Consider the following 22,950-nt stretch of genomic DNA (forward strand, 5'->3'; position numbering starts at 1 on the left):
GGCGTGCATTCGCGTTCTCTGGCGTGCATTGTCGTGCACTTGCGTGCTCTGGCGTGCACTGGCTTGCACTGGCGTGCTCTTGCGTACTCTTGCGTGCTCTTGCGTGCTCTGGCATGCTCTAGCGTGCTCTAGCGTGCTCTGGCGTGTTCTGGCGTGCTCTTGCGTGCTCTTGCGTGCACTGACGTGCACTGGCGTGCTCTGGCGTGCTCTTGCGTGCTCTGGCGTGCACTGGCGTGATCTGGAGTGCTCTTGCGTGCACTGACGTGCACTGGCGTGCTCTGGCGTGCTCTTGCGTGCTCTGGCGTGCATTGGCTTGCACGGGCTTTCTCTGGCGTGCACTGGCATGCTCTTGCGTGCTCTGGCGTGCACTGGCGTGCACTGGCGTCCTCTGATGTGCATTGGCGTGCTCTGGCGTTCTCTGGCGTTCTCTGGCGTGCTCTGGCGTGCTCTGGCGTGCACTGGCGTGCTCTGGCGTGCTCTGAAGTAATCTGGCGTGCTCTGGCGTGCACTGGCGTGCATTTGCGTGCTTTGACGTGCATTGACATGCATTGACGTGTACTGGCATGCACTGGCGTGCTCTGGCGTGTACTGGCATGCACTGGCGTGCTCTGGCGTGCTCTGGAGTGCACCGGCATGCACTGGCGTGCTCTGGCGTGCACTGGCGTGCACTGGCGTTCTCTGACGTGCACTGGCATAAACTGGTTTGCACTGGCGTGCTCTGGCGTGCTCTGGCGTGCATTGGTGTGCACTTGCGTGCTCTGGCGTGCACTGGCGTGCACTGGCGTGCTCTATGGGCGTGCTCTGGCGTGCTCTGTCGTACACTGGCATGCACTGGCGTGCTCTGGCGTGCACTGACGTGCAATGGCGTGCTCTGGCGTGCTCTGGTGTGCTCTGGCGTGCTCTGGCGTGCATTGGCGTGCTCTGGCGTGCACCTGCGTGCTCTGATGTGCATTGGCGTGCTCTGGCGTGCTCTGGCGTGCTCAGCTGGCGTGCTCTGACGTGCTCTGGGGTGCATTGGCGTTCTCTGGCGTGCTCTGGCGTGCTCTGGCGTGCTCTGGCGTGCTCTGGCGTGAACTGGCGTGCTCTTGCTTGCTCTGACGTGCTCTGGCTTGCACTGACGTGCATTTGCGTGCATTGGCGTGCTCTGGTGTGCATTGGCGTGGACTGGCGTGGACTGGCGTGCTCTGGCGTGCACTGGCGTGCATTAGCGTGCACTGGCGTGCTCTGCTATGCAGAATTCAAGTGCTTGACAATAGAACTCGACCATCCGGAAAAAGAACTCAAATAACTTGAAAAATTTTAAAAAATTCAAGTGCTTTGATGTGCGTTTTTCTAATACTTTTTGTTCATGAATTGCTCTATAAATTTATTGATTCAATAGACTTGAAATGGTGTATTGGACATTGATTTACACATCCTGTAATTTAAAAATGGTTTTAAAAAGAGAAATAAATATTATAGCAACTTCAAGTGCTGAGCTGTTCTCTGCTGTGCTCTTCCGTGCTCTGGCGTGCACTGGCACGCACTGGCGTGCTCTGGCGTGCACTGGCGTGCTCTGGCGTGCCCTGGCGTGCACTGGCATGCACTGGCGTACACTGGCATGCACTGGCGTGCACTGGCGTGCTCTGGCTTGCTCTGGCTTGCTCTGGCGTGCTCTGGCGTGCATTGGCGTGCACTGGCGTGCTCTATTTGCGTGCTCTGGCGTGCTCTGGATTGCTCTGGCGTGCTCTGGCTTGCTCTGGCGTGCTCTTGCGTGAACTGGCGTGCTCTGGCGTGCTCTGGCGTGCTCTGGCTTGCACTGGCGTGCTCTGGTGTGCATTGGCGTGCATTGGCGTGCTCTGGCGTGCATTTGTGTGCACTGGCGTGCATTGGCGTGCTCTGGCGTACATTGGCGTGCACTGGCGTTCTCTGGCGTGCACTGGCGTGCTCTGGCTTGCTCTGCTATGCAGAACTCAAGTGCTTGACAATAGAACTCCACTACCCGACAAAAGAACTCAAATAACTTGAAAAATTTTAAAAAATTCAAGTGCTGTGATGTTCGTTTTTCTAAAACTTTTTGTTCATGAATTGCTCTAAAAAATTTATTGATTTAATAGACTTGAAATGGTGTATTGGACATTGATTTACACATCCTGTAATTAAAAAATGGTTTTAACAAGAGAAATAAATATTATGGCAACTTTAAGTGCTGAGCTGTTCTCTGCTGGGCTCTTCCGTGCTCTGGCGTGAACTGGCATGCACTGGCCTGTACTGGCGTGCTCTGGCGTGCTCTGGCGTGCTCTGGCGTGCTCTGGCGTGCTCTGGCGTGCTCTGGCGTGCATTGGCGTGCACTTGCGTGCTCTGGCCTGCACTGGCGTGCACTGGCGTGCATTGGCGTGCACTGGCGTGCACTGGCGTACATTGGCGTGCACTGGCGTAAACTGGCGTGCTCTATTGGCGTGCTCTGGCGTGCACTGGCATGCACGGGCGTGCTCTGGCGTACACTGGCATGCACTGGAGTGCTCTGGCTTGCTCTGGCGTGCATTGGCGTGCTCTGGCGTGCATTGGCGTGCACTGGCGTGCTCTGGCGTGCATTGGCGTGCACTGACGTGCTCTGGCGTGCTCTGGCGTGCTCTGGCGTTCTCTGGCGTGCTCTTGCGTGAACTGGCGTTCTCTGGCGTGCTCTGGCGTGCTCTGGCGTGCTCTGGCGTACACTGGCTTGCACTGGCGTGCTCTGGCGTGCACTGGCATGCTCTGGCGTGCTCTGGCGTGCACTGGCATGCACTGGCGTGCTCTGGCGTGCACTGGCATGCATTGGCGTGCTCTGGCTTGCTCTGGCTTGCTCTGGCGTGCTCTGGCGTGCTCTGGCGTGCTCTGGCGTGCTCTATTGGCGGGCTCTGGCGTGCACTGGCATGCACGGGCGTGCTCTTGCGTACACTGGCATGAACTGGCGTGCTCTGGCTTGCTCTGGCGTGCATTGGCGTGCTCTGGCATGCTCTGGCGTGCACTGGCGTGCTCTAGCGTGCATTGGCGTGCACTTGCGTGCTCTTGCGTGCTCTGGCGTGCTCTGGCGTTCTCTGGCGTGCTCTTGCGTGAACTGGCGTGCTCTGGCGTGCTCTGGCGTGCTCTGGCGTGCACTGGAATGCACTGGCGTGCTCTGGCGTGCTCTGGCGTGCACTGGCGTGCTCTGAAGTGTACTGGCGTGCTCTGGCTTGCTCTGTCGTGCTCTGGCTTGCACTGGCGTGCACTGGCGTGCTCTGGCGTGCTCTGCTATGCAGAACTCAAGTGCTTGACAATAGAACTCCACCACCCGGAAAAAGAACTCAAATAACTTGAAAAATTTTAAAAAATTCAAGTGCTGTGATGTGCGTTTTTCTAAAACTTTTTGTTCAAGAATTGCTCTATAAATTTATTGATTCAATAGACTTGAAATGGTGTATTGTACATTAATTTACACATCCTGTAATTAAAAAATGGTTTTAAAAAGAGAAATAAATATAAAAGCAACTTCAAGTGCTGAGCTGTTCTCTGCTGTGCTCTACCGTGCTCTGGCGTGCACTGGCATGCACTTGCGTGCTCTGGCGTGCACTGGCGTGCTCTGGCGTGCACTGGCATGCACTGGCGTGCTCTGGCGTACACTGGCATGCACTGGCGTGCACTGGCGTTCTCTGGCTTGCTCTGTCGTACTCTGGCGTGCTCTGGCGTGCACTGGCGTGCACTGGCGTGCTCTATTGCCTGCTCTGGCGTGCACTGGCATGCACTGGCGTGCTCTGGCTTTGGCGTGCATTGGCTTGCTCTGGCGTGCATTGGCGTGCACTGGCGTGCTCTGGCGTGCATTGGCGTGCACTGGCGTGCTCTGGCGTGCTCTGGCGTGCACTGGCGTGTTCTGGCGTGCATTGGCGTGCACTGGCGTGCTCTGGCGTGCACTGGCGTGCTCTGGCGTGCTCTGGCGTGCTCTGGCGTGCTCTGGCGTGCTCTGGCGTGCATGTGCGTGCATTTGCGTGCTCTGGCGTGCATTAGTGTGCACTGGCGTGCTCTGGCGTCAACTGGCGTGCATTGGCGTGCTCTGGCGTGCTCTGTCGTGCTCTGGCTTGCACTGGCGTGCACTGGCGTGCTCTTGCGTGCTCTGCTATGCAGAACTCAAGTGCTTGACAATAGAACTCCACCACCCGGAAAAAGAACTCAAATAACTTAATAAATAACTGGCGTGCACTGGCGTGCTCTATTTGCCTGCTCTGGCGTGCACTGGCATGCACTGGCGTGCTCTGGCTTGCTCTGGCGTGCATTGGCTTGCTCTGGCGTGCATTGGCGTGCACTGGCGTGCTCTGGCGTGCATTGGCGTGCACTGGCGTGCTCTGGCGTGCTCTGGCGTGCACTGGCGTGCTCTGGCGTGCATTGGCGTGCACTGGCGTGCTCTGGCGTGCACTGGCGTGCTCTGGCGTGCTCTGGCGTGCTCTGGCGTGCTCTGTCGTGCATGTGCGTGCATTTGCGTGCTCTGGCGTGCATTAGTGTGCACTGGCGTGCTCTGGCGTCAACTGGCGTGCATTGGCGTGCTCTGGCGTGCTCTGTCGTGCTCTGGCTTGCACTGGCGTGCACTGGCGTGCTCTGGCGTGCTCTGCTATGCAGAACTCAAGTGCTTGACAATAGAATTCCACCACCCGGAAAAAGAACTCAAATAACTTGCAAAATTTTAAAAAATTCAAGTGCTGTGATGTGCGTTTTTCTAAAACTTTTTGTGAATGAATTGCTCTATAAATTTATTGATTCAATAGACTTGAAATGGTGTATTTGACATTGATTTACACATCCTGTAATTAAAAAATGGTTTTAACAAGAGAAATAAATATTATAGCAACTTCAAGTGCTGAGCTGTTCTCTGCTGTGCTCTACCTTGCTCTGTTGTGCACTGGCGTGCACTGGCGTGCTCTGGCGGGCACTGGCGTGCATTTGCGTGCACTGGCGCGCTCTGGCGTGCACTTGCATGCACTGGCGTGCTCTGGCGTGCTCTGCTATGCAGAACTCAAGTGCTTGACAATAGAACTCCACCACCCGGAAAAAGAACTCAAATAACTTGAAAAATTTTAAAAAATTCAAGTGCTGTGATGTGCGTTTTTCTAAAACTTTTTGTTCATGAATTGCTCCATAAATTTATTGATTCAATAAACTTGAAATGGTGTATTTGACATTGATTTACACATCCTGTAATTAAAAAATGGTTTTAACAAGAGAAATAAATATTATAGCAACTTCAAGTGCTGAGCTGTTCTCTGCTGTGCTCTACCTTGCTCTGTTGTGCACTGGCGTGCACTGGCGTGCTCTGGCGTGCACTGGCGTGCTCTAACGTGCACTGGCGTGCATTTGCGTGCACTGGCGCGCTCTGGCGTGCACTTGCATGCACTGGCGTGCTCTGGCGTGCTCTGGCGTACACTGGCATGCACTGGCGTGCTCTGGCTTGCTCTGGCTTGCTCTGGCTTGCTCTGGCGTGCACTGGCGTGCTCTGGCGTGGACTGGCGTGCTCTGGCGTGCTCTATTGGCGTGCTCTGGCGTGCACTGGCATGCACTGGCGTGCTCAGGCGTACACTGGCATCCACTGGCGTGCTCTGGCTTGCTCTGGCGTGCATTGGCGTGCTCTGGCGTGCTCTGGCGTCCATTGGCGTGCTCTGGCGTGCACTGGCGTGCATTTGCGTGCATTGGCGTGCTCTGGCGTGCACTTGCATGCACTGGCGTGCTCTGGCGTGCTCTGGCGTGATTGAATCAATAAATTTATAGAGCAATTCATGAACAAAAAGTTTTAGAAAAACGCACATCACAGCAATTGAATTTTTTAAAAATTTTCAAGTTATTTGAGTTCTTTTTCCGGGTGGTGGAGTTCTATTGTCAAGCACTTGAGTTCTGCATAGCAGAGCACGCCAGAGCACGCCAATGCACGCCAGAGCATGCCAGTGCACGCCAATGCACGCAAGAGCACGCCAATGCACTCCAGAGCACGCCAGTGCACGCCAGAGCACGCAAATGCACGCCAGAGCACGCAAGTGCACGCCAGAGCACCCCAGAGCACGCTAGAGCACGCCAGAGCACGCCAGTGCACGCCAGAGCACGCCAGAGCTCGCCAGTGCACTTTAATGCACACCAGAGCACGCCAGAGCACGCCAGTGCACGCCAGAGCACGCCAGAGCACGCCAGTGCACGCCACTGCACGTCAGTGCAGGCCAGAGCACGCCAGAGCACGCCAGAGCACGTTAGAGCACGCCAGTGCACGCCAATGCACGCCAGAACACGCCAGTGCACGCCAGAGCACGTCATTGCACGCCAATGCCCGCCATAGCACGCTAGTGCACGCCAGAGCACGCCAGAGCACGCCAGAGCACGCCAGTACACGCCAGTACACGCCAGTGCATTCCAGTTCACGCCAGAGCACGGTAGAGCCCAGCAGAGAACAGCTCAGCACTTAAAGTTGCTATAATATTTATTTATCTTGCTAAAACCATTTTTTAATTACAGGATGTGTAAATCAATGTCTAATACACTATTTCAAGTCTATTGAATCAATAAATTTATGGAGCAATTCATGAACAAAAAGTTTTAGAAAAACGCACATCACAGCACTTGAATTTTTTAAAATTTTTCAAGTTATTTGAGTTCTTTTGTCGGGTAGTGGAGTTCTATTGTCAAGCACTTGAGTTCTGCATAGCAGAGCACGACAGAGCACGCCAGTGCACGGCAGTGCACGACAGAGCACGCCAGTGCACGCCAGTGCACGCCAGAGCACGCAAGTGCACGCCAGAGCACGCCAGAGCACGCAAGTGCATGCCAGTGCACGCCAGAGCATGCCAGTGCATGCCAGTGCACGCCAGAGCACGCCAGAGCACGCCAGTGCACACCAGTGCACGCCAGGGCACGCCAGAGCACGCCAATGCATGCCAAAGAACGTCAGTGCACGCCAGTGTACGCCAGTAAACGCCAATGCACGCCAAAGCACGCAAATTCACGCCAGTGCACGCCAGAGCACGCCAGACCACGCCAGACCACGCCAGAGCACGCCAGAGCACGCCAAAGCACGCCAGTGCACGCCAGAGCACGCCAGAGCAAGCCAGAGCACACCAGTTCACGCCAGTGCATGCCAGTGCACGCCAGAGCACGTCAATGCACGCCAGAGCACCCCAATGCACTCCAGAGCACGCCAGTGCACGCCAATGCACGCCCGAGCACGCCAATGCACGCCAGTGCACGCCAGAGCACGCCAGTGCACGCCAGTGCACACCAATGCACGCCAGAGCACGCCAATGCACGCCAATGCCCGCCAGAGCACGCTAGTGCACGCCAGAGAACGCAAGTGCACGCCAGAGCACGCCAGAGCACGCCAGTGCACGCCAGAGCACGCCAGAGCACGCCAGAGAACGCCAGTACACGCCAGTGCATGCAAGTTCACGCCAGAGAACGGTAGAGCCCAGCAGAGAACAGCTCAGCACTTAAAGTTGCTATAATATTTATTTCTCTTGTTAAAACCATTTTTTAATTACAGGATGTGTAAATCAAGGTCCAATACACAATTTCAAGTCTATTGAATCAATAAATTTATAGAGCAATTCATGAACAAAAAGTTTTAGAAAAACGCACATCACAGCACTTGAATTTTTTAAAATTTTTCAAGTTATTTGAGTTCTTTTGTCGGGTAGTGGAGTTCTATTGTCAAGCACTTGAGTTCTGCATAGCAGAGCACGCAAGAGCACGCCAGTGCACGACAGTGCACGACAGAGCACGCCAGTGCACGCCAGAGCACGCCAGAGCACGCAAGTGCATGCCAGTGCACGCCAAAGAACGCCAGTGCATGCCAGTGCACGCCAGAGCACGCCAGAGCACGCCAGTGCACGCCAGTGCACGCCAGAGTACGCCTTTGCACGCCAATGCACGCCAGTGCACGCCGGAGCACGCCAGAGCACGCCAATGCACGCAAGAGCACGCCAGAGCACGCCAGAGCATGCCAGAGCATGCCAGTGCACGCCAGAAGACGCCAGTGCACGCCAATGCACACCAGAGCACGCCAATGCACGCCAGTGAACGTCAGAGCACGCCAGAGCACGCCAGAGCATGCAAGTGCACGCCAATGCACACCAGAGCACGCCAATGCACGCCAGTGAACGTCAGAGCACGCCAGAGCACGCCAGAGCACGGTAAAGCACAGCAGAGAACAGCTCAGCACTTGAAGTTGCTAAATTATTTATTTCTCTTGTTAAAACCATTTTTTAATTACAGGATGTGTAAATCAATGTCCAATACACCATTTCAAGTCTATTGAATCAATAAATTTATAGAGCAATTCATGAATAAAAAGTTTTAGAAAAACGCACATCACAGCACTTGAATTTTTTAAAATTTTTCAAGTTATTTGAGTTCTTTTGTCGGGTAGTGGAGTTCTATTGTCAAGCACTTGAGTTCTGCATAGCAGAGCACGCCAGAGCACACCAGAGCACGCCAAAGCACGCCAGAGCACGCCAGTGCACGCCAGAGCACGCCCGTGCACCCCAATGCACGCCAGAGCACCCCAATGCACATCAGTGCACGCCAGAGCACGTCAGTGCACGCCAGAGCACGCCAGAGCACGCCAGAGCATGCTAGAGCACGCCAGAGCACGCAAGTGCACGCCAATGCACACCAGAGCAAGCCAATGCACGCCAGTGCACGCCAGAGCACGCCAGTGCACGTCGGTGCACGCCAGAGCATGCAAGAGCACGTTAGCTCACGCTAGAGCACGCCAATGCACGCCAAAGCACGCCAATGCACGCCAGTGCATGCCAGAGCACGCCAGTGCACGCCAATACACGCCAGTGCACGCCAATGCACGCCAGAGCACGCCAGTGCACGCCAGAGCACGCCAGAGCACGCCAGAGCACGCCAGAGCACGCCAGAGCACGCCAGAGCATGCCAGTGCACGCCAATGCACACCAGAGCACGCCAATGCACGCCAGTGAACGTCAGAGCACGCCAGAGCACGCCAGAGCACGGTAAAGCACAGCAGAGAACAGCTCAGCACTTGAAGTTGCTAAATTATTTATTTCTCTTGTTAAAACCATTTTTTAATTACAGGATGTGTTAATCAATGTCCAATACACCATTTCAAGTCTATTGAATCAATAAATTTATAGAGCAATTCATGAATAAAAAGTTTTAGAAAAACGCACATCACAGCACTTGAATTTTTTAAAATTTTTCAAGTTATTTGAGTTCTTTTGTCGGGTAGTGGAGTTCTATTGTCAAGCACTTGAGTTCTGCATAGCAGAGCACGCCAGAGCACACCAGTGCACGCCAGAGCACGACAGAGCACCCCAGTGCACGCCAGAGCACGCCAGAGCACGCCAGTGCATGCCAGTGCACGCCAGAGTACGCCAGTGCATGCCAGTGCACGCCAATGCACGCCAGAGTACGCCAGTGCACGCCAATGCACGCCAAAGCACGCCAATGCACGCCAGAGCACGCCAGAGCATGCCAGTGCACGCCAGAGCACGCCAGTGAATGCCAGTGCATGCCAGTGCACGCCAGTGCACGCCAGAGCACGCCTTGCACGCAAATGCACACCAGTGCACGTCAGTGCACGCCAGAGCACGCCAGAGCACGATAGAGCACGCTAGAGCACGCCAGAGCACGCCAGTGCACGCCAGAGCACGCAAGAGCACGCCAAAGCACGCCAGAGAACGCCAGTGCACGCCAGAGCACGCCCGTGCACCCCAATGCACGCCAGAGCACCCCAATGCTTATTAGTGCACGCCAAAGCACGTCAGTGCACGCCAGAGCACGCCAGAGCACGCCAGAGCATGCTAGAGCACGCCAGAGCACGCAAGTGCACGCCAATGCACACCAGAGCAAGCCAATGCACGCCAGTGCACGCCAGAGCACGCCAGTGCACGTCGGTGCACGCCAGAGCATGCAAGAGCACGTTAGCGCACGCTAGAGCACGCCAATGCACGCCAAAGCACGCCAATGCACGCCAGTGCATGCCAGAGCACGCCAGTGCACGCCAATACACGCCAGTGCACGCCAATGCACGCCAGAGCACGCCAGTGCACGCCAGAGCACGCCAGTGCACGCCAGAGCACGCCAGTGCACGCCAGAGTACGCCAGTAAACGCCAGAGCACGCCTTTGCACGCCAATGCACGCCAGTGCACGCCAGAGCACGCCAGAGCACGCCAATGCACGCCAGAGCAAGCCAGTGCACGCCAGAGCACGCCAGATCACGCCAATGCACATCAGAGCAAGCCAGTGCACGCCAATGCACGCCAGAGCACGCCAGAGCACGCCAGTGCACGTCAGTGCACGCCAGAGCTCGCCAGAGCACGCCAGTGCACGTCAGTGCACGCCAGAGCACGACAGAGAACGCTAGAGCACGCTAGAGCACGCCAGAGCATGCCAGTGCACGCCAATGCACGCCAGTGCACGCCAGAGCACGCCACTGCACGCCAATGCACGCCAGAACACGCCAAAGCACGCCAGAGTACGCCAATGCACGCCAATGCACGCCAGTGCACGCCAGTGCACGCCAAAGCACGCAAATGCACGTCAGTACACGCAAGAGCACGCAAGAGCACGCCAGTGCACGCCAGAGAACGCCAGTGCATGCCAGTGCACGCCAGAGCACGCCAGTGCATGCCAGTGCATGCCAGTGCACGCCAGACCACGCCAGACCACGCCAGACCACGCCAGAGCACGCCAGAGCACGCCAAAGCACGCCAGAGCACGCCAGAGCACGCCAGAGCACGCCAGAGCACGCCAGAGCACACGAGAGCCCGCCAATGCATGCCAGTGCATGGCAGTGCACGCCAAAGCACGCCAGAGCACGCCAGTGCATGCCAGTGCATGGCAGTACATGCCAGAGCACGCCAGAGCACGCCAGAGCACGCCAGAGCACGCCAGTGCACGCCAAAGCACGCCAGAGCACGCCAGTGCATGCCAATACACGCCAGAGCACGCCAATGCACGCCAGAGCACGCCAGTGCACGCCAGAGCACGCCAGTGCACGCCAGAGTACGCCAGTGCACGCCAGAGCACGCCTTTGCACGCCAATGCACGCCAGTGCACGCCAGAGCACGCCAGAGCATGCCAGTGCACGCCAGAGCACGCCAGTGCATGCCAGTGCACGCCAGAGCACGCCAGTGCATGCCAGTGCACGCCAGTGCACGCCAGAGTACGCCAGTGCACGTCAATGCACGCCAAAGCACACAAATGCACGCCAGTGCATGCCAGAGCACGCCAGAGCACGCCAGAGCACGCAAGTGCACGCCAGTGCACGCCAGAGCACGCCAGTGAATGCCAGTGCATGCCAGTGCACGCCAGAGCACGCCGTGCACGCCAGAGCACGCCGTGCACGCCAATGCACACCAGTGCACGTCAGTGCACGCCAGTGCACGCCAGAGCACGCCAGAGCACGCCAAAGCACGCCAGAGCACGCCAGTGCACGCCAGTGCACGTCAGTGCACGTCAGTGCACGTCAGTGCACGCCAGAGCACGCAAGAGCACGTTAGCGCAAGCTAGAGCACGCCAATGCACGCCAGTGCACGCCAGAGCACGCCAGTGCACGCCAATACACGCCAGAGCACGCCAATGCACGCCAGAGCACGCCAGTGCACGCCAGAGCACGCCAGAGCACGCCAATGCACGCCAGAGCACGCCAGTGCACGCCAGAGCACGCCAGAGCACATCAGAGCACGCCAGTGCACGCCAATGCACGCCAGTGCACGCCAGAGCACGCCAGTGCATGCCAGTGCACGCCAGTGCACGCCAGAGTACGCCAGTGCACGTCAATGCACGCCAAAGCACACAAATGCACGCCAGTGCATGCCAGAGCACGCCAGAGCACGCCAGAGCACGCAAGTGCACGCCAATGCACGCCAGAGCACGCCAGTGCACGCAAGAGCACGCAAGAGCATGCCAGAGCACGCCAGTGCACGCCCGAGCACGCCAGAGCACGCCAGTGCACGCCAGAGCACGCCAGTGCACGCCAAAGTACGCCTGTGCACGCCAGTGCACGCCAGAGCACGCCAGAGCACGCCAGACCACGCCAGTGCATGCCAGTTCACGCCAGAGCACGGTAGAGCCCAGCAGAGAACAGCTCAGCACTTAAAATTGCTATAATATTTATTTCTCTTGTTAAAACCATTTTTTAATTACAGGATGTGTAAATCAATGTCCAATACACCATTTAAAGTCTATTGAATCAATAAATTTTTTAGAGCAATTCATGAACAAAAAGTTTTAGAAAACGCACATCAGAGCACTTGAATTTTTTTTAAATTTTTCAAGTTATTTGACTTCTTTTTTCGGGTGGTGGAGTTCTATTGTCAAGCACTTGAGTTCTGCATAGCAAAGCACGCCAGAGCACGCCAGTGCACGCCAAAGCACGCCAGAGCACGCCAGTGCACGCAAGTGCACGCCAGAGCACGCACTGCACGCCAATGCACGCCAGAGCACGCAAATGCACACCAGTGCACGCCAGTGAACGCCAGAGCACGCCAGAGCACGTCAGTGCACGCCAGAACACGCCAGAGCACGCCAGAGCACGCAAGTGCACGCCAATGCACACCAGAGCACGCCAATGCACGCCAGTGCACGCCAGAGCACGCCAGAGCATGCCAGTGCACGCCAGAGCACGCCAGTGCATGCCAGTGCACGCCAGAGCACGCCAGTGCATACCAGTGCACGCCAATGCACGCCAGTGCACGCCAGAGTACGCCAGTGCACGCCAATGCACGCCAAAGCACGCAAATGCACGCCAGAGCACGTCAGAGCATGCCAGTGCACGCCAGAGCACGCCAGAGCACGCCAGTGCATGCCAGTGCACGCCAGAGCACGCCAGCGCATGCCAGTTTACGCCAGTGCACGCCAGAGCACGCCAGAGCACGCCAGAGCACGTCAGTGCACGCCAGTGCACGCCAGAGCAGCCAGAGCACGCTAGTGCACGCCAGAGCACGCAAGTTCACGCCAATGCACACTAGAGCACGCCATTGCACGCCCGTGCACGCCAGAGCACGCCAGAGCATGCCAGTAAACGTCAGTGCACGCAAGAGCACGCAAGAGCAAGTTAGAGCACGCTAGAGCACGCCAGAGCGAGAAAGTGCAGGCCAGTGCACGCCAAAGCACTCCAGTGCACGCCAATGCACGCCAGAGCACGCCAATTCACGCCAGTGCATGCCAGAGCACGCCAATGCACGCCAGAGAACGCCAATGCACGCCAGAGCACGCCAGTGCACGCCAATGCAAGCTAATGCACGCCAGAGCACGCCAATGCACGCCAGTGCACGCCAGAGCACGCCAGAGCACGCCAATGCACGCCAGAGCACGCCAGTGCACGCCAATGCAATTCAATGCACGCCAGAGCATGCCAATGCATGCCAGTGCACGCCAGAGCAAGCCAGTGCACGCCAATGCACGCCAGAGCACGCCAATGCACGACAGTGCACGCCAGAGCACGCCAGAGCACGCCAGAGCACGCCAATGCACGCCAGAGCACGCCAGTACACGCCAGTGCACGCAAGTGCACGACAGTGCACGCCAGAGTACGCCAGTGCACGCCAATGCACGCCAAAACACGCCAATGCACGCCAGTGCACGCAAATGCTCGCCAGTGCACGCCAGAGCACGCCAGAGCATGGTAGAGCACAGCAGAGAACAGCTCAGCACTTGAAGTTGCTAAATTATTTATTTCTCTTGTTAAAACCATTTTTTAATTACAGGATGTGTAAACCATTGTCCAATACACCATTTCAAGTCTATTGAATCAATAAATTTATAGAGCAATTCATGAACAAAAAGTTTTAGAAAAACGCACATCACAGCACTTGAATTTTTTAAAATTTTTCAAGTTATTTGAGTTCTTTTGTCGGGTAGTGGAGTTCTATTGTCAAGCACTTGAGTTCTGCATAGCAGAGCACGCCAGAGCACGCCAGTGCACGCCAGAGCACGACAGAGCACGCCAGTGCACGCCAGAGCATGCCAGAGCACGCCAGTGCACGCCAGAGCACGCCAGAGCACGCAAGTGCACGCCAATGCACGCAAAAGCATGCCAGAGCACGCCAGTGCACGCCAGAGCACGCCAGAGCACGCAAGTGCACGCCAATGCACACCAGAGCACGCCAATGCACGCCAGAGCACGCCAGAGCACGCCAGAGCACGCCAGTGCACGCCAAAGCACGCCAGAGCACGCCAGTGCACGCCAGTGCACGCCAGGGCGCGCCAGAGCACGCCAGAGCACGCTAGAGCACGCCAGAGCACGCCAGTGCACGCCAATGCACACCAGAGCACGCCAATGCACGCCAGTGCACGCCAGAGCACGCCAGAGCACGCCAGTGCACGCCAGTGCACGCCAGTGCACGCCAGAGCACGCAAGAGCACGTTAGAGCACGCTAGAGCACGCCAGAGCACGCAAGTGCATTCCATTGCACGCCAGAGCACGCCAGTGCACGCCAATGCACACCAGAGAACGCCAATGCACGCCAGTGTACGCCAATGCACGCCAGAGAACGCCAATGCACGCCAGAGCACGCCAGTGCACGCCAATGCACGCCAATGCACGCCAGAGCACGCCAATGCACGCCAGAGCACGCAAATGCACGCCAGAGCACGCCAGAGCACGCTAAAGCACGCCAGAGCACGCCAGTGCACGCCAGTGCGCGCCAGAGCACGCTCGTGCACGCCAATGCTCGCCAGAGCACGCCAATTCACGCCAGTGCACGCCAGAGCACGCCAGAGCACGTCAGTGCAGGTCAGTGAACGCCAGAGCACGCCAGAGCACGCCAGAGCACGCTACAGCACGCCAGAGCATGCAAGTGCACGCCAATGCACACCACGCAATGCACGCCAGAGCACGCTAGAGCACGCTAGAGCACGCCAGATTACGCCAGTGCACGCCAATGCACGCCAGTGCACGCCAAAGCACGCCAGAACACGCCAATGCACGCCATTGCACGCCAGAGCACAACAATGCACGCCAGAGAACGCCAATGCATGCCAGAGCACGCTAGTGCACGCCAATGCAAGCCAATGCACGCCAGAGCACGCCAGTGCACGCAAATGCACGCCAGTGCACGCCAATGCACGCCAGTGCACGCCAATGCACGCCAGTGCACGCCAGAGCACGCCAGAGCACGCCAATGCACGCCAGAGCACGCCAGTACACGCCAATGCACGCCAGAGCACGCCAATGCACGCCAGTGCACGCCAGAGCACGCCAGTGCACGCCAGTGCACGCCAGAGCACGCCAAAGCACGCCAGAGCACGCCAGAGCACGCAAAAGCACGCAAAAGAACGCCAGTGCACGCCAGAGCACGCCCGCGCACGTCAATGCACGCCAGAGCACGCCAATGCACACCAGTGCACGCCAGTGAACGCGAGAGCAAGCCAGAGCACGTCAGTGCACGCCAGAGCGCGCCAGAGCACGCTAGAGCACTTCAATGCACGCCAGAGCACGCCAATGCACGCCAATGCACACCAGTGCACGCCAGAGCACGCCAGAGCACGCCAGAGCACGCCAGTGCACGCCAGTGCACGCCAGAGCACGCTATAGCACGCTAGAGCACGCCAATGCACGCCAGTGCACGCCACAGCACGCCAATGCACGCCAGAGCACGCCAGAGCACGCCAGAGCACGTCAGTGCAAGCCAGAGCACGCCAGTGCACGCTAGAGCCTGCCAGTGCACGTCAGTGCACGCCAATGCACGCCAGAGCACGCTAATGCACGCCAATGCACGCCAATGCATGCCAGTGCACGCCAGAGCACTCCAGAGCACGCCAGAGCACTCCAGAGCACGCCAGAGCACGCCAGAGCACACCAGTGCACGCCAAAGCACGCCAGAGCACGCCATTGCATGCCAGAGCATGGCAGTGCACGGTAGAGCACAGCAGAGAACAGCTCAGCACTTGAAGTTGCTTTAATATTTATTTCTCTTGTTAAAACCATTTTTTAATTACAGGATGTGTAAATCAATGTCCAATACACCATTTCAAGTCTATTGAATCAATATATTTTTAGAGCAATTCATGAACAAAAAGTTTTAGAAAACGCACATCACAGCACTTGAATTTTTTAAAATTTTTCAAGTTATTTGAGTTCTTTTGTCGGGTAGTGGAGTTCTATTGTCAAGCACTTGAGTTCTGCATAGCAGAGCACGCCAGAGCACGCCAGTGCACGCCAAAGCATGCCAGAGCACGCCAGTGCACGCCAGAGCACGCCAGAGCACGCAAGTGCACGCCAATGCACACCAGAGCACGCCAATGCACGCCAGAGCACGCCAGAGCACGCCAATGCACGCCAGAGCACGTCAGTGCACGTCAGAGCACGCCAGTGCACGCCAGAGCACGCCAGTGCACGCCAGTGCACGCCAGAGCACGCCAGTGCACGCCAGAGCACACCAGTGCACGCCAGAGCACGCCAGTGCACGCCAGAGCACGCCAGTGCACGCCAAAGTACGCCAGTGCACGCCAATGCACGCCAAAGCACGCAAATGCACGCCAGTGCACGCCAGAGCACGCCAGAGCACGCCAGAGCACGCCAGTGCGCGCCAAAGCACGCCAGAGCACGCCAGTGCATGCCAGTGCATGGCAGTGCACGCCAGAGCACGCCAGAGCACGCCAATGCACACCAGTGCACGCCAGTGCACGCCAAAGCACGCAAGAGCACGCCAGTGCACGCCAGAGCACGCCAGAGCACGCCAGAGCACGCTAGAGCACGCCAGAGCACGCAAGTGCACGCCAGAGCACGCCAGAGCACGCCAAAGCACGCCAGAGCACGCCAGAGCACGCCAGAGCACGCCAAAGCACGCAAAAGAACGCCAGTGCACGGCAGAGCACGCCCGTGCACGTCAATGCGCGCCAGAGCACGCCAATGCACACCAGTGCACGCCAGTGAACGCCAGAGCAAGCCAGAGCACGTCAGTGCACGCCAAAGCACGCTAGAGCACGCCAGAGCACGCAAGTGCACGCCAATGCACACCAGAGCACGCCAATGCTCGTCAATGCACACCAGAGCACGCCAATGCACGCCAATGCACGCCAATGCACGCCAGAGCATGCCAATGCACGCCAGTGCATGCCAGAGCACGCCAGTGCACGCCAGAGAAAGCCAGTGCACGCCAGAGCACGCCAGTGCACGCCAATGCACGCCAGTGCACGCCAGAGCACGCCGGTGTACGCCAATGCACGCAGACCACGCCAATGCACTCCAGTGCACGCCAGAGCACGCCAATGCACGCCAGAGAACGCCAATAAACGCCAATAAACGCCAGTGCACGCCAGTGCACGCCAAAATACGCCAGTGCACGCCAATGCACGCCAAAGCACGCAAATGCACGCCAGAGCACGCCAATGCACACCAGTGCACGCCAGTGAACGCCAGAGCAAGCCATAGCACGTCAGTGCACGCCAGGGCACGCCAGAGCACGCCAGAGCACGCTAGAGCACGCCAGAGCACGCCAGTGCACGCCAATGCACACCAGAGCACGCAAATGCACGCCAGTGCACGCCAGTGCACGCCAGTGCACGCCAGAGCACGCAAGAGCACGTTAGAGCACGCTAGAGCACGCCAGAGCACGCAAGTGCACTCCATTGCACGCCAGAGCACGCCAGTGCACGCCAATGCACACCAGAGCACGCCAATGCACGCCAGTGCACGCCAGAGCACGCCAATGCACGCCAGAGAACGCCAATGCACGCCAGAGCACGCCAGAGCACGCCAATGCACGCTAGAGCACGTCAGTGCACGCCAGAGCACGCCAGTGCACGCCAGAGCACGCCAGTGCACGCCAGAGCACGCCAGTGCACGCCAGAGCACGCCAGTGCACGCCAGAGCACGCCAGTGCACGCCAAAGTACGCCAGTGCACGCCAATGCACGCCAAAGCACGCAAATGCACGCCAGTGCACGCCAGAGCACGCCAGAGCACGCCAGAGCACGCCAGTGCACGCCAAAGCACGCCAGAGCACGCCAGTGCATGCCAGTGCATGGCAGTGCACGCCAGAGCACGCCAGAGCACGCCAATGCACACCAGTGCACGCCAGTGCACGCCAAAGCACGCAAGAGCACGCCAGTGCACGCCAGAGCACGCCAGAGCACGCCAGAGCACGCTAGAGCACGCCAGAGCACGCAAGTGCACGCCAGAGCACGCCAGTGCACGCCAATGAACACCAGAGCACGCCAATGCACGCCAGTGCACGCCAGAGCACGCCAGAGCACGCCAGTGCACGCCAGTGCACGCCAGTGCACGCCAGAGCACGCAAGAGCACGTTAGAGCACGCTAGAGCACGCCAGAGCACGCAAGTGCACTCCATTGCACGCCAGAGCACGCCAGTGCACGCCAATGCACACCAGAGCACGCCAATGCACGCCAGTGCACGCCAGAGCACGCCAATGCACGCCAGAGAACGCCAATGCACGCCAGAGCACGCCAATGCACGCCAATGCACGCCAGAGCACGCCAATGCACGCCAGACCACGCAAATGCACGCCAGAGCACGTCAGTGCAGGTCAGTGAACGCCAGAGCAAGCCAGAGCACGCAAGAGCACGCCAGAGCACGCTACAGCACGCCAGAGCATGCAAGTGCACGCCAATGCACACCACGCAATGCACGCCAGAGCAAGCTAGAGCACGCTAGAGCACGCCAGATTACGCCAGTGCACGCCAATGCACGCCAGTGCACGCCAAAGCACGCCAGAACACGCCAATGCACGCCATTGCACGCCAGAGCACAACAATGCACACCAGAGTACGCCAATGCACGCCAGTGCACGCCAGAGCACGCCAATGCACGCCAGAGCACGTCAGTGCACGCCAGAGCACGCCAGTGCACGCCAGTGCATGCCAGAGCACGCCAGTGCACGCCAGAGCACGCCAGTGCACGCCAGAGCACGCCAGTGCACGCCAGAGCACGCCAGTGCACGCCAGAGCACGCCAGTGCACGCCAAAGTACGCCAGTGCACGCCAATGCACGCCAAAGCACGCAAATGCACGCCAGTGCACGCCAGAGCACGCCAGAGCACGCCAGAGCACGCCAGTGCACGCCAAAGCACGCCAAAGCACGCCAGAGCACGCCAGTGCATGCCAGTGCATGGCAGTGCACGCCAGAGCACGCCAGAGCACGCCAATGCACACCAGTGCACGCCAGTGCACGCCAAAGCACGCAAGAGCACGCCAGTGCACGCCAGAGCACGCCAGAGCACGTTAGAGCACGTTAGAGCACGCCAGAGCACGCAAGTGCACGCCAGAGCACGCCAGTGCACGCCAATGCACACCAGAGCACGCCAATGCACGCCAATGCACACCAGAGCACGCCAGTGCACGCCAGTGCACGCCAGTGCACGCCAGTGCACGCCAGAGCACGCAAGAGCACGTTAGAGCACGCTAGAGCACGCCAGAGCACGCAAGTGCACTCCATTGCACGCCAGAGCACGCCAGTGCACGCCAATGCACACCAGAGCACGCCAATGCACGCCAGTGCACGCCAGAGCACGCCAATGCACGCCAGAGAACGCCAATGCACGCCAGAGCACGCCAGTGCACGCCAATGCACGCCAATGCACGCCAGAGCACGCCAATGCACGCCAGACCACGCAAATGCACGCCAGAGCACGTCAGTGCAGGTCAGTGAACGCCAGAGCAAGCCAGAGCACGCAAGAGCACGCCAGAGCACGCTACAGCACGCCAGAGCATGCAAGTGCACGCCAATGCACACCACGCAATGCACGCCAGAGCAAGCTAGAGCACGCTAGAGCACGCCAGATTACGCCAGTGCACGCCAATGCACGCCAGTGCACGCCAAAGCACGCCAGAACACGCCAATGCACGCCATTGCACGCCAGAGCACAACAATGCACGCCAGAGAACGCCAATGCATGCCAGAGCACGCTAGTGCACGCCACTGCAAGCCAATGCACGCCAGAGCACGCCAGTGCACGCCAATGCACGCCAGTGCACGCCAATGCACGCCAGTACACGCCAATGCACGCCAGTGCACGCCAGAGCACGCCAGAGCACGCCAATGCACGCCAGAGCACGCCAGTGAACGCCAATGCACGCCAATGCACGCCAGAGCACGCCAATGCACGCCAATGCACGCCAGAAAACGCCAATGCACGCCAGTGCACGCCAGAGCACGCCAGAGCACACCAATGCACGCCAATGCACGCCAGTGCACGCCATAGCACGCTAGAGCACGCCAGAGCACGCAAGTGCACGCCAATCCACAGCAGAGCACGCCAATGCACGCCAGTGCACGCCAGAGCACGCCAGAGCACGCCAGAGCACGTTAGAGCTCGCTAGAGCACGCCAGAGCACGCCAGAGCACGCCAGAGCACGCCAGAGCACGCTAGAGCACGCCAGAGCACGCAAGTGCACGCCAGAGCACGCCAGTGCACGCCAATGAACACCAGAGCACGCCAATGCACGCCAGTGCACGCCAGAGCACGCCAGAGCACGCCAGTGCACGCCAGTGCACGCCAGTGCACGCCAGAGCACGCAAGAGCACGTTAGAGCACGCTAGAGCACGCCAGAGCACGCAAGTGCACTCCATTGCACGCCAGAGCACGCCAGTGCACGCCAATGCACACCAGAGCACGCCAATGCACGCCAGTGCACGCCAGAGCACGCCAATGCACGCCAGAGAACGCCAATGCACGCCAGAGCACGCCAATGCACGCCAATGCACGCCAGAGCACGCCAATGCACGCCAGACCACGCAAATGCACGCCAGAGCACGTCAGTGCAGGTCAGTGAACGCCAGAGCAAGCCAGAGCACGCAAGAGCACGCCAGAGCACGCTACAGCACGCCAGAGCATGCAAGTGCACGCCAATGCACACCACGCAATGCACGCCAGAGCAAGCTAGAGCACGCTAGAGCACGCCAGATTACGCCAGTGCACGCCAATGCACGCCAGTGCACGCCAAAGCACGCCAGAACACGCCAATGCACGCCATTGCACGCCAGAGCACAACAATGCACACCAGAGTACGCCAATGCACGCCAGTGCACGCCAGAGCACGCCAATGCACGCCAGAGCACGTCAGTGCACGCCAGAGCACGCCAGTGCACGCCAGAGCACGCCAGTGCACGCCAGTGCATGCCAGAGCACGCCAGTGCACGCCAGAGCACGCCAGTGCACGCCAGAGCACGCCAGTGCACGCCAGAGCACGCCAGTGCACGCCAGAGCACGCCAGTGCACGCCAAAGTACGCCAGTGCACGCCAATGCACGCCAAAGCACGCAAATGCACGCCAGTGCACGCCAGAGCACGCCAGAGCACGCCAGAGCACGCCAGTGCACGCCAAAGCACGCCAGAGCACGCCAGTGCATGCCAGTGCATGGCAGTGCACGCCAGAGCACGCCAGAGCACGCCAATGCACACCAGTGCACGCCAGTGCACGCCAAAGCACGCAAGAGCACGCCAGTGCACGCCAGAGCACGCCAGAGCACGCCAGAGCACGTTAGAGCACGCCAGAGCACGCAAGTGCACGCCAGAGCACGCCAGTGCACGCCAATGCACACCAGAGCACGCCAATGCACGCCAATGCACACCAGAGCACGCCAGTGCACGCCAGTGCACGCCAGTGCACGCCAGTGCACGCCAGAGCACGCAAGAGCACGTTAGAGCACGCTAGAGCACGCCAGAGCACGCAAGTGCACTCCATTGCACGCCAGAGCACGCCAGTGCACGCCAATGCACACCAGAGCACGCCAATGCACGCCAGTGCACGCCAGAGCACGCCAATGCACGCCAGAGAACGCCAATGCACGCCAGAGCACGCCAGTGCACGCCAATGCACGCCAATGCACGCCAGAGCACGCCAATGCACGCCAGACCACGCAAATGCACGCCAGAGCACGTCAGTGCAGGTCAGTGAACGCCAGAGCAAGCCAGAGCACGCAAGAGCACGCCAGAGCACGCTACAGCACGCCAGAGCATGCAAGTGCACGCCAATGCACACCACGCAATGCACGCCAGAGCAAGCTAGAGCACGCTAGAGCACGCCAGATTACGCCAGTGCACGCCAATGCACGCCAGTGCACGCCAAAGCACGCCAGAACACGCCAATGCACGCCATTGCACGCCAGAGCACAACAATGCACGCCAGAGAACGCCAATGCATGCCAGAGCACGCTAGTGCACGCCACTGCAAGCCAATGCACGCCAGAGCACGCCAGTGCACGCCAATGCACGCCAGTGCACGCCAATGCACGCCAGTACACGCCAATGCACGCCAGTGCACGCCAGAGCACGCCAGAGCACGCCAATGCACGCCAGAGCACGCCAGTGAACGCCAATGCACGCCAATGCACGCCAATGCACGCCAATGCACGCCAGAAAACGCCAATGCACGCCAGTGCACGCCAGAGCACGCCAGAGCACACCAATGCACGCCAATGCACGCCAGTGCACGCCATAGCACGCTAGAGCACGCCAGAGCACGCAAGTGCACGCCAATCCACAGCAGAGCACGCCAATGCACGCCAGTGCACGCCAGAGCACGCCAGAGCACGCCAGAGCACGTTAGAGCTCGCTAGAGCACGCCAGAGCACGCAAGTGCACGCCAGTGCACGCCAATGCACGCCAGAGCACGCCAATGCACGCCAATGCACGCCAGAGCAAGCCAGTGCACGTCAGTGCAGGCCAGAGCACGCCAGAGCATGCCAGAGCACGCCAATGCACATCAGAGCACGCCAGCATCAATAGACTTGAAATGGTGTATTGGACATTGATTTACACATCCTGTAATTAAAAAATGGTTTAAACAAGAGAAATAAATATTATAGCAACTTTAAGTGCTGAGCTTTTCTCTGCTGGGCTCTACCGTGCTCTGGCGTGAACTGGCATACACTGGCATGTACTGGCGTGCTCTGGCGTGCTCTGGCGTGCTCTGGCGTCCACTGGCGTGCTCTGGCGTGCTCTGGCGTGCTCTGGCGTGCACTAGCGTGCTCTGGCGGGCATTGGCGTGCATTGG

Source organism: Daphnia pulicaria, chromosome 6 (genome assembly GCF_021234035.1).
Source record: "Daphnia pulicaria isolate SC F1-1A chromosome 6, SC_F0-13Bv2, whole genome shotgun sequence".
Classification (NCBI taxonomy): domain Eukaryota; kingdom Metazoa; phylum Arthropoda; class Branchiopoda; order Diplostraca; family Daphniidae; genus Daphnia; species Daphnia pulicaria.